Raw genomic sequence first — 13,528 nt, forward strand, 5'->3', positions numbered from 1 at the left:
TGCCTGTGTCTGGGCTTGCACAGATCTGATTGGGTGCTCCGAGCTGTACTACACTTGCTCCTATGGGAGGAGACCCTGTGATTCCCGAGATTTGACCTGAAATGGATTTTATAGATTTGAAAGGGGCCTCAGAGTTCCTTGAGTCCAACCACTCCTTGTTTCAGATGAAGTTGAGGCCCATGATGGCACCCATATCTCTGTACTTCATCATGACCTGAGGACCCTCCAACGCTCCCCCTATTATATTGTTCAGCATTGCTGTGGGCCATTGTGGTCCTCGATCTCCATGTGAAGGGTTCCATGAAGCCATAGCCTGCATTTCATTAATCACAGGACTTGACATCCAGCAAATGCTCAGTGTTTTAATGAATGAATCAATAAATGGAGTGACTTGCCCAAAGATGCAGTTCTTGGTAGTGGCAGATCCAGGACACCCTGTGCTAGCACCAGCTCAATGCTCCTGATAGAGCCCCAACTGTCCACCAAGGGATGAAGCAGACTGCTGGAGTTTGGATCTTGGTTAATTAGCTAGCTATGAGGTGGCATGAGGTGGCCATGAAGACAGGCTTCTCAGATTCCCTTTCAAGAAGGAATTTGCTGTTCAGCTGCTAAGAGGGCAGTTAGCTGACAGCCTCCAACACCAGCACCTTCAGGGTCCACCTTGACTCTGAAGCCAAAGCCAATTCCTATCAGTCCCAGCCAGTGACAGAGCCCAGTGGGAGTACTAGGGCCTAGCCATGCCTGCCCAGCCGCAGGCCCTCCAACAGGCAGTCTCTGCTCCAGAGTGCCCCACCACGCTGGCTGAGACTGTCTGAGCTGCGTGGTGGTCTGAGGCTCTCCCAGTTCCTTATCCTTTCCCAGGTTTCAGGTCTACATTCTAGTCCGAAGGTTTCCCTCTCCATTTCTACTCCCTCCTCCTTTTATATTTTTCATAGACATACTTACAATAAACTTCAATATATCTTAGCATCTACTTTCCAGAGGCCTCAACTGACACAAGCTGTGGGACCTGGGACAAGTTCCTTAACCTCTCCAGCCTTCATTTTGTCCTCTGTAAATTGGGCTTATGTTCATATCTGCCTCATAGGGTGATGTGGGCCACCCCTTTGGGAGTAAGTGAATCCAGGTAAGGGCCTAGAATAGCACCTGGCACAAGCAGGCGCTCTATACATGTTAGCCAATGCTATTACTGAGGAATCCCGCTTGTCCATGGATTTCAGTCACATGGAATCCTACATCTAAGTAATGGAACCACAGAAAGACCGTAGCCCTTGGACTCATCCACACACACAGCTGGATGCTTGTGATATGAGGTCATAAAAATGAAACTCTGCTCCCTTTTCCAAGGCACACACTGTGGAGCTAACAGGGCAGGGGCTGGCATGTGTCTGCAGATCTACTGAGGGTCAGGGCTGAGCAGAGGCTGCCTCTCTCCTGGGAGATAAGGTCCTGAAGGTGAGGAATGTACTGACTGCCTTCCCAGCCTCAGAGGCTCAGCTGGACACCCCACCATGGCCTGCTCGATGCCCAGCTGCCTCTGGGGAAGGTGGGAAAGGTGAGAGCCACTTTTGGTGCCTTGTGAATCTCCATTCACCTCTCCCAGACACCCTCGGCCACTTTCCCCACCTCGATCTAGGTTCTCAACTGCTCTGGGTGCCCTTCACAGCTAAGATGTTGGCTCATGAAAAAAAAAAAAAAAAAATGAAACAAAACAAAACAGAGTTCTAATCCCCATTCAGTCTCAGCAGAGAGTCATGCTCTCCCTCTGGGACCAGGATCTAAATTTCCATGGATAGTTCTGACTGTGTCAGGAAAGGTATAGGACTAGATAATGTCTGATTCCCCTTCTAACTCTGCCATTCCATCAGCGGCCAGCAAACTCTTTCTCTAAAGGGCTAGCAAGCAGACACTTTACATGTCTAGGCTATAAGGTCTCTGTCACGACGCCTCAACTCTGCCGTTGCAGTGTGAAAACAGCCATAGACGATGTGCAAAAAATGACCCTAGCTGTGCTCAGAAAAAACCACCTACAAAATCACACGCTTTGGCCCAAGGGCCATGGTTTGCCAACTCTCATGCTATGCCATGAACATGATGATACTGCCCTGGGGTAACTGATTTTCAGTGGACACGTGGACATTCAGTGGTGGTTTGCTGACGTATTTTTCCCCGCCCTCCTAAACAGTACCCAGACTTTCCTTTGGGTCACTGCTGCTCCTCCTTTGTCTCCCATGTGGTTTGGGTGTGATGACTTTAAGCTGGACCCTGAGTGGGCCCTGAGGGGATTGAGGGAGTCAGCATATCCCACCTGAACCATAGAGATTTGATGGGGAGTTCAGTGAGGGGAACGCATAATTCAGTCTAGGTCAATGAGTTGTGAGATGTTTGCTGGGGACTTCACCAGAGACACTTCCTCTGGTTCCGCAGGAGCATCTCAGGGATAAGCTGTATGTGTCCAGATAATGCTGTAGTCACTCTGGTGGTGGGGAAGGGGATGGTGGCCAGAAGAGAAAACTGGCCTAGGAGTAGAGCCAAGCCAAGGAACTCAAAGAGAAATGGAGCCAGAGCCTTTCTGACAATGGGAACCCCTGGATCAAACCATGTCTGAAGTCAGAATTTCTCTAAACTTTTCAGTCATGAAGCTATGCTACCTAGGACCAAGCTAAGTGTCCTGTTATTTACAATAAAAAGGATCCTAACTCATGCAATTAGAAAATTCAGAAAAGGGGGACTCACTACTACCACCACTGCTAGGTCCCAAAGAAATGAACCTACAGTGGTAAAATTTCAGACATGTGGTTAGAATTGGCAAGGAAATCTCAGGAAGAAACTTGAGGATGGGGGATTTATCTTGAAGGAATTCAGAGTATGCCACCCCAGAATATGCCCCGCAGGTATATGAGGACAATTTTGAGCAGAATGCAATGGAGAAAAAGCAGACACAGGACAAGCTCTCCGGACTCCCCCTACTACACCTACTACATAACAACAGAACATAAATTCCCTTGTAAAAGTGCCCAAACCCCCATCCCCCAACACAGGCACACACATGCATACGCACAAATGCTTCTTATATCAGGAAGAAGATAACAATGTTATCACCAGAGAGGAAGAGTATACACAGACAAACTTACTAACTAGCTCTTATCGATGGTTTCTTTCCCCATGTGTTTATCTTCCTTCAATTTGCCTCTCCTAGAAGCTCAAAGGGATTTTCCTTTGTCTTGTCAGTTCTCTACGTAACTGTTGTTCTTTGCTAAGATGCAATGCAAGTCAAAGTTGTAAACACCCCTTTGAGGTAGTCACCACCAAGTTTCTCCCATGTGTATGCACAATGTATGCATTAAGAAATGACACGGTTTGGACATTTGCCCCTACACAAATCTCATGTTGAAATGTAATCCCCAATCTTGGAGGTGCATCCTGGTGGTAAGTGTTTCAATCATGTGGCTATCCCTTTGGTGATAAGTGAGCTCTCTGAGTTCTCTAGAGATCTGGTCATTTAAAGGTGTGTGGCACCTCCTCCCTCACCCTCTCTCTTGCTTCTGCTTTTGCCTCATGACATGCCTGCTTGCCCTTGGCCTTTCACTGTGATTGAAAGTTTCTTGAGGTCTCCACAAAAGAGATACACTATGCTTCCTGTACAGCCTGCAGAACCATGAGCCAGTTAGGTATCTTTATCAATTACCCAGTCTCAGGTATTTCTTTAAAGCAATACAAGCATGGCCTAAAATAAATTTCTGTTTCCCTCTTGCTAATCTTTCATCAGTTTAATTTGCAGAGTCCCAGTTAGCAAACCATTTAGGTTTGCTAATGTATAGAGAAAAGATTGTTTTCCCTCTCTTACAATCTGACATTCCCCAACCCAGACCCCCTAGGGGCCGGATGCTGTAGTACCCACCTGTGGCCTGAGAGATGAATAGACAGAGGCTAGAGTTACAATGGCGTTTCCTGCCCCCCAACCCAATGAGAAAAAAACTTCTTGCCCACCTGGGGCAAGAAGAGGAGGGAACCAGGCTACCTTCCCTTAAACCCTCTCACATCCATTGCGAAAGGAGAGGGCTGGGGCTACCTTGACTCTGGAACTGAAATAAACCCTGAGGTGCTCTGTCTTGATCAGCACAAGTCAAGGGTGAAACAGATCTATTCCAACACTTTGCCCAGGATCCAGGGGACCCCTGATCTCATCCCCTCTGCCCCAATGCATAAAGCCTAGCTCCCCCACCCCTTTGCTCAGCTTTGCCTCCCAAAATGTCATGCAAATTGCCAGGGCCCGCTGAGTTCACTGCAGCTGGCTGCAGAACTGCCAAGAACAGGATTGTCTCAATGTCTCAATCAAAAGAAGAAAGGCACGGCAGCCAATTAGGCCCCCGCAATATTTGACTAAGTGTGCCAGATTAATCACAATTATTAATTACAGGGTATGAAGAGGAGAAATGTAATTATTGACACCTTCCCTTTGTGAAAATTGGCTTTGGGCGATGGAAATCTGAGAACCCAATCAAAGATAACTGAGAACATCTTTCTAGCCAGAAGATGGGGGTGTGAGGGGTGGCAAGTTTTCCTCAGGCTGGGAAGGGGAAATCACAAGGCCATTCCCAGTGGATTTTTGAGAGGAAGCACTAACCCACTGCTACCAACTGGCCTGGTCCAAAGCTTGGGCCCCACATGTTAAAGGTTGGTGGTAAAGAAAGGGGCTTGGCTCTTATCCTGCTTCTGCCAAGTGAATCTGGACTCATTACTTTATCTGGGACTCAGTTCCTTATCTGTTAATGTGGGATTGTGCTGTAATTAGCGTTTCTCAAAACAGGGCTGATTAGTTTTTTCTGAGTAGAACTATTCAACACATTATAAGAACCATACATTGCCATGGGGGCACATTTATTAGGAATCCCTCCTGCCCCCTATTCCAACCCCAGTGGTTCCAGCCAGCATGACAACCCAAAAGCTCACACCCATATTTTAACATGTCCCCTAGGGAGCAAGTACCAACTTTGGCTGAGAACCACTACCTGATAGGTAGCAAACCTGAAGATCTGTGTGGCCTCTCTGCACCTTAGGATCTTCATTTGAGAAATGAGAATTCTAATGCACCTTCCTCCCTGGACTAGGATAGCTATGATGATTAAATGAGACATCATGAAGCGCTGTGTCCAGCACATGGTATGTGTAATCATTTTTGCCCCTTTTAACATACAGAGCCAAGTAGTTATGATCTGATTTCAACCCTGGAAAGTATATACTATTATCTCTGTTTTACAGATGGGGAAACTGAGGAAAAGTTAAGTAACTTCCCAGACTTCAACAATGGGTCCTTGTGACTTTCCAATGTGATAAGGACAGGTCCTCACTGTTGTTTGTTCTAGGTAGTCTGAGCTGTAGGGGCATGGACAAAACACTAGGGCTTCCAGTGATGAGTGCCAGGTCTGGAAGACAGGCTGAAGGTGGCCCACCTCTTCTGAGTCTGCCAGGCTGCATGCTTTGCAGGCACACTGTTTGTAAATCCAGATTTGGGATTAAGGAGGTCTTTCCCTCTCTGGCTTTACTAAGATTGTGCTAAAGGGCAGGTAGTGAGTGGCTGAACTCTGGGGAACAAGACTGCAATAACAAAGCTGGGAAAGGGTAGGGAGTGTTGTCAGCGAGTCTGCACCCAGAGGCAGCTGCAGGAAGAGAATGGGCAGGATACTTCCTCCATTATTGCTTGGGGTCAACGGAGCTCTGTGTCCTGGGCAGAGGAACATGAGACAGGGGCAATGTCCTTACAATGAGATGTTCAGATATCCATCAGAATATTAGAGATATTCTATAACCATAGAAAGTTCAGGGGTTCAGGGAGACCCCCTAGGATGGGAGTCACAGCCTGTTCTCTGCAAGCTACTATTCCTAGTGAGCAAAAAGGCCCTACATGATCTCCATACTGCCCAACCCAACATTTCTGATTTCATCTTTGTGCTACCCTCTTCGCACCGTTAAGTCCAGACATACTGACCTTTCTTTTCCTCTCTCCTATCTCAGAGTCTTCACAATTGCAGTCAGTTCTGACTGAAAGAATTGCTTTTCACCCAGATCTTCCTCCCATAGCTGACTCATTTTCATCATTCAAATTTCATCTCAGAAGTCTCTGGCTGGGCACGGTGGCCCATGCCTCTAATCCCAGCACTTTGGGAGACCAAGGTGGGCAGATCACTTGGGGCCAGGAGTTTGAGATTAGCCTGGTCAACATGGTAAAACCCCATATCCACCAAAAACTCAAAAAGTAAACTGGGTGTGGTGGCATGCACCTATAGTCCCAGCTACTTGGGAGGCTGAGTCAGGAGAATTGCTTGAACCCAGGAAGCAGAGGTTGCAGTGAGCAGAGATCGTGCCACTGCACTCCAGCCTGGGCGATAGTGCAAGACTCTATCTCAAGAAAAAAAAAGAAGCCCCTGTTCAGAGAGGCTGCCCAAATGATGCCAGTTGAAATAGACACATATACCCAGTAAGAGAAAATAAAAAAAATCTCAGGACCCCCAAACTCATTATGCCAAAGAAGAAGTTAAACCTGGAGACTGAGTGACCCAACACTGCCATCTTTTCCTCGAATGAATAGCTGTCACTCCACAACCTTGTGTCAAAGTGTTATCCATCAGATCCACACAGAAAGGCAAAAGTCCTCTAGTATCTCCAGATGCTTCTGAAACGTTTCGAGATGCATATCCTATGAGACAAGAACATGTCAATTACAACTTTAGGGCTGCAATCTAAGTGTAGCTCCTGAAAATAAAGTCTGTTAGATTTCACAGTGATACTGCTTATCTTTGCAGGTACAGAACAAAGACAACATTAGATCAATCATTCTTTCACTTACCACACCTCCTTACATTCCCTTCCCCCTTTAAGAAAGTATATAAATATTAAGCCTCCTGAAAAAAAAAATGTTTCTGGAAAAAACATGGTAGATCCATCTGTAACTTGTGTTTTTCCCAAGCGCACCCCCAAGCTCTGGCTTAATCAACCTTGATTGATTGAAACACTCCACTCCTACCATGACAATTAACACTGCTTTTATTTGCTTCTTAGTACTTATTGTAACTTAAAATTAGTTGTTGTTTACTGTCATTTCCCACAACTAAATCGTAAGCTTCATGAGACCAGGGATTTTGTCTGTCTTTTCAACATAGTATTCGGAGTCTAGAGCAGTGCTGGCACTCAGTAGGTCCTCAGCAATTATCAAACCAATGAGCACAGAATATAGATGCAGCATCTGATGACAAGGAACCTTCAGTCTGTGGAGGGAAACATAGCCTTTCTCAGTCTGTTTTACTGCTCTAGCAATACCTGAGGCTGAGTAATTTATAACAAATAGAAACATATTTGGTTCATAATTCTGAAAGCTAGGAAGTCCAGGAGTGAGGGGCCATATCTGGTGAGGATGTTCTTGCTGCTTCATCATATGCAAGGGAGGAAAAGAGAGTGACAGGTTAGCAAGAGAGGGCAGAACTTGCTCTAACAAATCCACTCTCACGATAAAATTAATCCATTGTGAGGGCAGAGCCTTCATGACCTCATCACCTCTTAAAGCTCTACCTCCCAACTCTGCTACATTGAGAATTAAGTTTCCAACACATGCCTTTCTAGGGGACACATTCAAACCTTAGTATTTCACCCGTGGCCCCCCAAATTCATGTCTTTTTCATAGGTAAAATACATTCATTCCATCTCAGTAGGCCTAAAACTCTTAACTTGTTCTAGTATCAACTCAAAAGTCCAAAATCTCATCTAAGTCAGATATAGATGAGCATGATTCATTCTGGGGCAAAATTTTCTCTACCTATCAGTCTACAAAATTAAACAAGTTATCTACATTTAAATGCAGCAGTGAAACAGGCATAGGATAGGCATTCCCATTCTAAAAGGGAGAAATAGGCAAGAAGAACGGCCCTACAGTCCTGGGGTTTGGGCGCTACCCCACTCCCATGGCTTTGCTAGGCATTGCCCAAGTTGGGGCTCTTCAAAGTAGCTTTATCCCTGCAACAGGTCTCTGCCTGGGCCTCCAGGCTGTTTATGACATCCTTTGAAATCCAGATGGAGGCTGCCATGGCTCCAGCTTGTGAATTCTGCATAACTATAGTGTCAGCACCACACAGACAATGCCAAGATTTATGCTTTATACCTTCCAGAGTTGACAGATCAAGGTGCACTTGGGTCTGCTTAAGCCATGGCTAAGGTGGCCAAGGGTCACCATGCTGGAATTTGGGGAACAGAGACCCAAGTCAGTACAGGGCAGCAAATGCTGAAGTCCTGCAGATAGATGCCTCTCTTAAAATCTTGCCCTTATGGTCCTGCTCTGGGCCTGTGATGAGAGGGAAAGCTTCAAAGATCTCTGAAATGCCTTTGGGGGTCTTTCTCTTATTGCCCTGATGAATAGTACTTGGCTCCCTTCTACCCATCTTAATTGCTTTGGCAAATGGTCACTTGGCCACACCCTTGGTTTGTTCTCCTAAATATGCCTTTTCACTCTATGTGGCCAGGCTTTGGATTTTCCAACTCTTTCTGCTCTGCTTCCCTTTTACTTAAAATTCTGCCTTTCAATCATTTTGCTTCTCTTGCATCTTACCATGTGCATTTAGAAGTAGCCATGCAGATCCTTTAATATTTTGCTCAGAAACTTCTTCCTCTAGTTATTCCAGTTCATCACTCTGAAATTCTGCCTTTGATAAAGTCCCTGGGCATGGATAGAATTCAGCCAAGTTTGCTGCCACCTCATAACAAGGATGGCCTTTATATTGGTTTCCAATAAGATATTCCTCTTTTCCATCTGAAACCTCATCAGAATGGCCTTTACTGCCCATGTTTCTACCAACATTCTGATTATAGCCACTGAAGTCATCTCTAAGATGATTCTGACTTTCCTGAGCTCTTTTCTTCTTCTGCAGCCACACCAGAATCGTCCTTTATGGTCCATTCACAGCAATCTAGCCTTTTTCTAACCTGCTTCCCCAAATTCTTTCAGCGTCTGCTCATTATCCAGTTCCAAAGCTGCTTTCACATTTACAGACATTTGTTATAGAAACAGCCCCAATTCTCAGTACCAATGCTCTGTCTTAGTCTGTTTTCTGCTCCTATAATAGAGTACTTGAGACTGGGTAATTTATAATAAACAGAGATACATTTGGCTTATAGTTTGGAGTTGGGAAATCTAAGAGCCAGGGAGCACCTTGTGAGGATATTCTTGCTGCATCATCCCATGGCAGAAGGTCAAAGAAAGAGGGACAAGGCCAAAGAGAGGGCTGGAATCACTTTTATAACAAACCTACTCCCATATCATGCTGGGTTCAAGTCAGCTTAGTTGTATTCATTCTGACCAGGGCTGAGAGGTTTCACAATGACTCAAGACCAATCAAATGCTTTTGAATTCATGGTTCATAGTGAGGCTTTCACAGGGCAACTATGCAAATATATTCAACACATAGCAGGCAGTGATAAGAGACAGGGGAACAAACCGTAGGGAGAGACCAGCACACTGACAGATGAACTAGAGGGTGGGGGATGAGAAGGGGCAGAGCTGGGGCCTCAGGGTTCTCAAGAGCAGAGCTGCTTCTGCAGGTATCTCACCATGGTTAGTTTCTGCACTGTTTTTACGGCCCTCTGAGGGAGTGTCCATTTTCATTATCTCAGCTGTGTTTTGGCTTTGCTTCCTCCCCTAGTGGACCAAGTCTATTCCTTTAAAGTCAGAGCTAATCAAACTGGGCTTGACCAGATGTATGATTAGTGACCAACCCCACAGACCTACTTTTACTGGTCCAGATACACCTACCTGACCACTCCTTTGTGCAATATAAAGACTCATCTACTTCTTTATTGAAGAAAAGAGTGGTTACAGGCCATTTTTCTCTCTGCTTGGAGCCCCTCTCCCCTCTTTGCTGCCCTCTCAGGTCCTTGCTTCCCATCTCTTCCATCTATATCCCTCTTTATAGAATCTAGGGCCCCTGCAGTGGCAGTCTGTGAGCAGCACCTTCCTGGAGTTGTGCAATGTACAACCCATGCAACTGATATGGAACTGTAACCACTCTTTTCTCCAATCAAGAAGTAGATCAGTTTTTATATTGCACAAAGGAGTGGTCAGGTAGGTGTATCTGGACCAGTAAAAGTAGGTCTGTGGGGTTGGTCACTAATCATACATCTGATCAAGCCCAGTTTGATTAGCTCATGGATTCAGGACTAAAAGGAACCAAAGAAGAGCTAGAGTACATTCTCTCAACTTAAAAATGAGGAAATTGCTTGGTATGGTGGCTTACACCTGTAATCCCAGCACTCTGGGAGGCCAAAGCTGGTGGATCACCTGAGGTCAGGAGTTCAAGACCAGCCTGGCCACATTGTACTGGTTACTGCCGAGTTTAAAATGAGGAAACTGAGGCCAGTATAAGAACAATCAGATGCCAATTTATCTATCTCCCAGACGAGGTTCTGTGGTCCTAAGGAAAGGGGGCCAGAGAAGTCGTGCTTGACTTCTCAGGGCAGGGGGTTTTATGGGGGTTAGAGGGGGGCTGGCCTAGGATGCATGGGGTGGGCTGCCATTGGGTAAGGCTTGGCGGGATTTCTTCAATTTTCGTGGGTTCAGATGTATAGTTTAGTGCTGAGAGCGCACAGTTTAGTGCTGAGGTTCAAATGCATAGCTTGGTGCTGAGAGCGCACAGTTTAGTGCTGAATATAGACCTGGGGGCAGAATGCAGAAGTGGGCGAGGGGAGCCCGCATGGAGGAGCCAGATGCTGAGTAATGTGTTCTGCCTGATAAACTGTTATCAGGCATAGAGAGGGGTGGGTGTTGTTCATCCGGCTCTTAGCAAGGCTACCGGCCTTACAAATGTGGCAAAACCCCATCTCTACTAAAATTACAAAACTTAGCCAGGTGTGGTGGTGGGCACTCGTAATCCTAGCTACTTAGAAGGGTGAGCAGGAGAATCAATTAAACCTGGGAGGTGGAGGTTGTAGTGAGCCGAGATCACTCCATTGCACTCCACCCTGGGTGACAGAGCAAGACTCTGTCACAAATTAAAAAAAAAAAAAAGGAAATTGAGGTTCCAGGTAGAGAGGAGACTTTTCCAAGGTCATGCCACAGTGACTTAATAACATGACTGGAATGTGAACCTGCAGCTCTTGGCTCCCCGGGCAGCACCATTGTTTATCCACTCCCTCCTTCTAAGGCTGTCTAAATATTCCCTAATCCCTTTCTTTACCCTGCAATGTACTTTGAGATCTCTGCCCTGGTTTTGTGCCCATATTCAGACTTAGTATATGCCATGCTTTGAGGTCTTCCTAAGTAAGCCATACAGCCAAGCTGTACCACCATTCCTGGGTCTACCCCAGAGTGGGAACCCCCTGAGGCTTGGGCCTTATAAAAGTTAGTAACAGGGTAAAAGGCAATGACAGGGGTGGAAAGACCTCCATGCTTACCCTGGCAGAGTAAAAAGCAGAGATGTAGGACACTCTTGAGTAGACATTACAGCTCTACTTCATGTTCTGGGCTTGACCTTGGGTCTTTTACTTTACCTTTCTGGGCTCCAGGTATTTCAACTACAAAAAATAAAAATAACCCTCATGTCTCCCCATCCCATCCCTGCTTGCCATTTAGTGAGGATTAAATAAGGTGATGTATGTAATGAGCCCAGCATAGCACCAGGCACGCAGGCCCACACTGTGACTGCACCTGGCCCTCTGAGATACTCTCTCCTCCCTGAAGACTTCCTCAGCCTGAGTTCTGCATTTGCTTTATGGCTCTTCCCTGTGGAAGCCCTTTTAAGGCAGGAACTGTTCCCGGGAAAAGATAAAATCCTTGGCATAGCTAAGCCATTACCAGAAATGTTTAACCAGCCTGCATTCACAGGCGGGAGGACACGCATGAAAGCGTTTTATCTTCCTCCCACAAAGGGAGAGCAGGAACCCCGCGCCAGGCTGAGATGAAGGCTTGATTTTTTTAAGTAGACGTTTAGGATTCTACTGATGCTTTGCTAACTCCCAGTCAAATCACAGCATCAAGGAAAGAAAAACTCCATTTTCTGCTAAGATGTTGAAATGGCCCTTTCCAATTAGGCAGTGGGCTCTGGGAGGGGAATCTCAGGCAGCAGAAAGCCAACTCTGCTCTGTGCATTCAGGGATCTATGAGCCCAGGGTACCACACAAGTAGCCACGCCAAGAGGACTGTGCATGTCCTAAGGCAGGGGAGAGGCCCCCGAGTGACATCTTGCCCTTTGTCTCCCACCAGATTGTTCTAGGATGTCCCTGGAGAGTATATGTGTCTTGTTAATTACTAGTCAGTTATGTGTTTTGCATATATTGATTAGTCTGAGCATCTACCTTGATTAGCAAACACCACGACTTTCATAAAATTGCCCACAAGTCATATGTGCAAACACCACCATTTACTTGGAACCCTGCCCTCCCAGTCACTGCTCTAACTACTTTCCATGTATTAACTCATTTAAGTTTTACATACTTACAGTGGCTTCAAGAATGGCCACAAATTCTTTGTACCCCTGCCACGGAAAGGAGGGGTCTTAGTCATCTCACCTTGAATCCAGACAAACTCTGGGTCTGCTCTGACTGGCAGAATGTAGCAGGAATGATGCTGTGACCCAGACCTTAAAAGATGTTGCGACTCCCACCTCCTGGCATGCTCTCTTTGGGAGCCCTAGGATACTACACAAGAAGGCTGTCTACGTGAGGCTGCCATGCTGGAGACAAAGGCCACCTGTGAGCACTCTAGTCGACCATCCCAACTGAGCCCAGCCTTTCAGTCAGCCCAGCTGTGGTGCTAGACGTGTGAGTGAAACCTTCCCGGCCCCTCCAGGCCAGCTGAATACCATCGAGTGACGTCAGCTGACACAATGTGGAGGAGATGCACCAAGTGGCAGACCCAGCCTGAGCAACTGGCCCAGGACAGCATGAAATATAATAAAATGGCTAGCTGTAGGCAGCAATAGATAAGCAGAACAACCACCTTCTGAGGAAGGCACAATGAGGTGCCATGTTACAGTGAGAAGACTGAGACACAGAGATGTTAAGTAGTTTACCCAAGGTCACACAGTTGTCAGCGGTAGAGTCAGAATTTGAAACCCAGGTAGTCCGTGCCCAAAGCCCATGCTCTCACCTCCTCCTCTGAACCTGGTACCAGCTAATACCCTAGCTGTTCTAACACCTCTTGAAGGTACCTATTAGTAAATCTTCTCTGTTACTACATGCAAAGGCTGCTGGAAGGGCGGTACCAATTCCTCATTATCTTTATATCCCCATTCCTGGCACAGAAGACAAGCACTCAATGTTCATTAAGAGAGTGAAGTAGACTAGGTGGGTGGAGGGAGGAAGAGGTGGACACATGGATGAATGGACAGATAGATTGATGGACTTGGGTGGGATAGAGCCTGAGAAATGTGGAGGAGTTGGAAGTGTTTGGGATATAGGCATATTAGAGGCCCTCTGTGAGAACAAGTATGAAGTACCTGAAGGTGAGGAGAGCCACACACACTGCACACGGGGCAAAGGCACTCTTACT

This window comes from Callithrix jacchus, chromosome 4, assembly GCF_049354715.1.
Source record: "Callithrix jacchus isolate 240 chromosome 4, calJac240_pri, whole genome shotgun sequence".
NCBI lineage: Eukaryota > Metazoa > Chordata > Mammalia > Primates > Cebidae > Callithrix > Callithrix jacchus.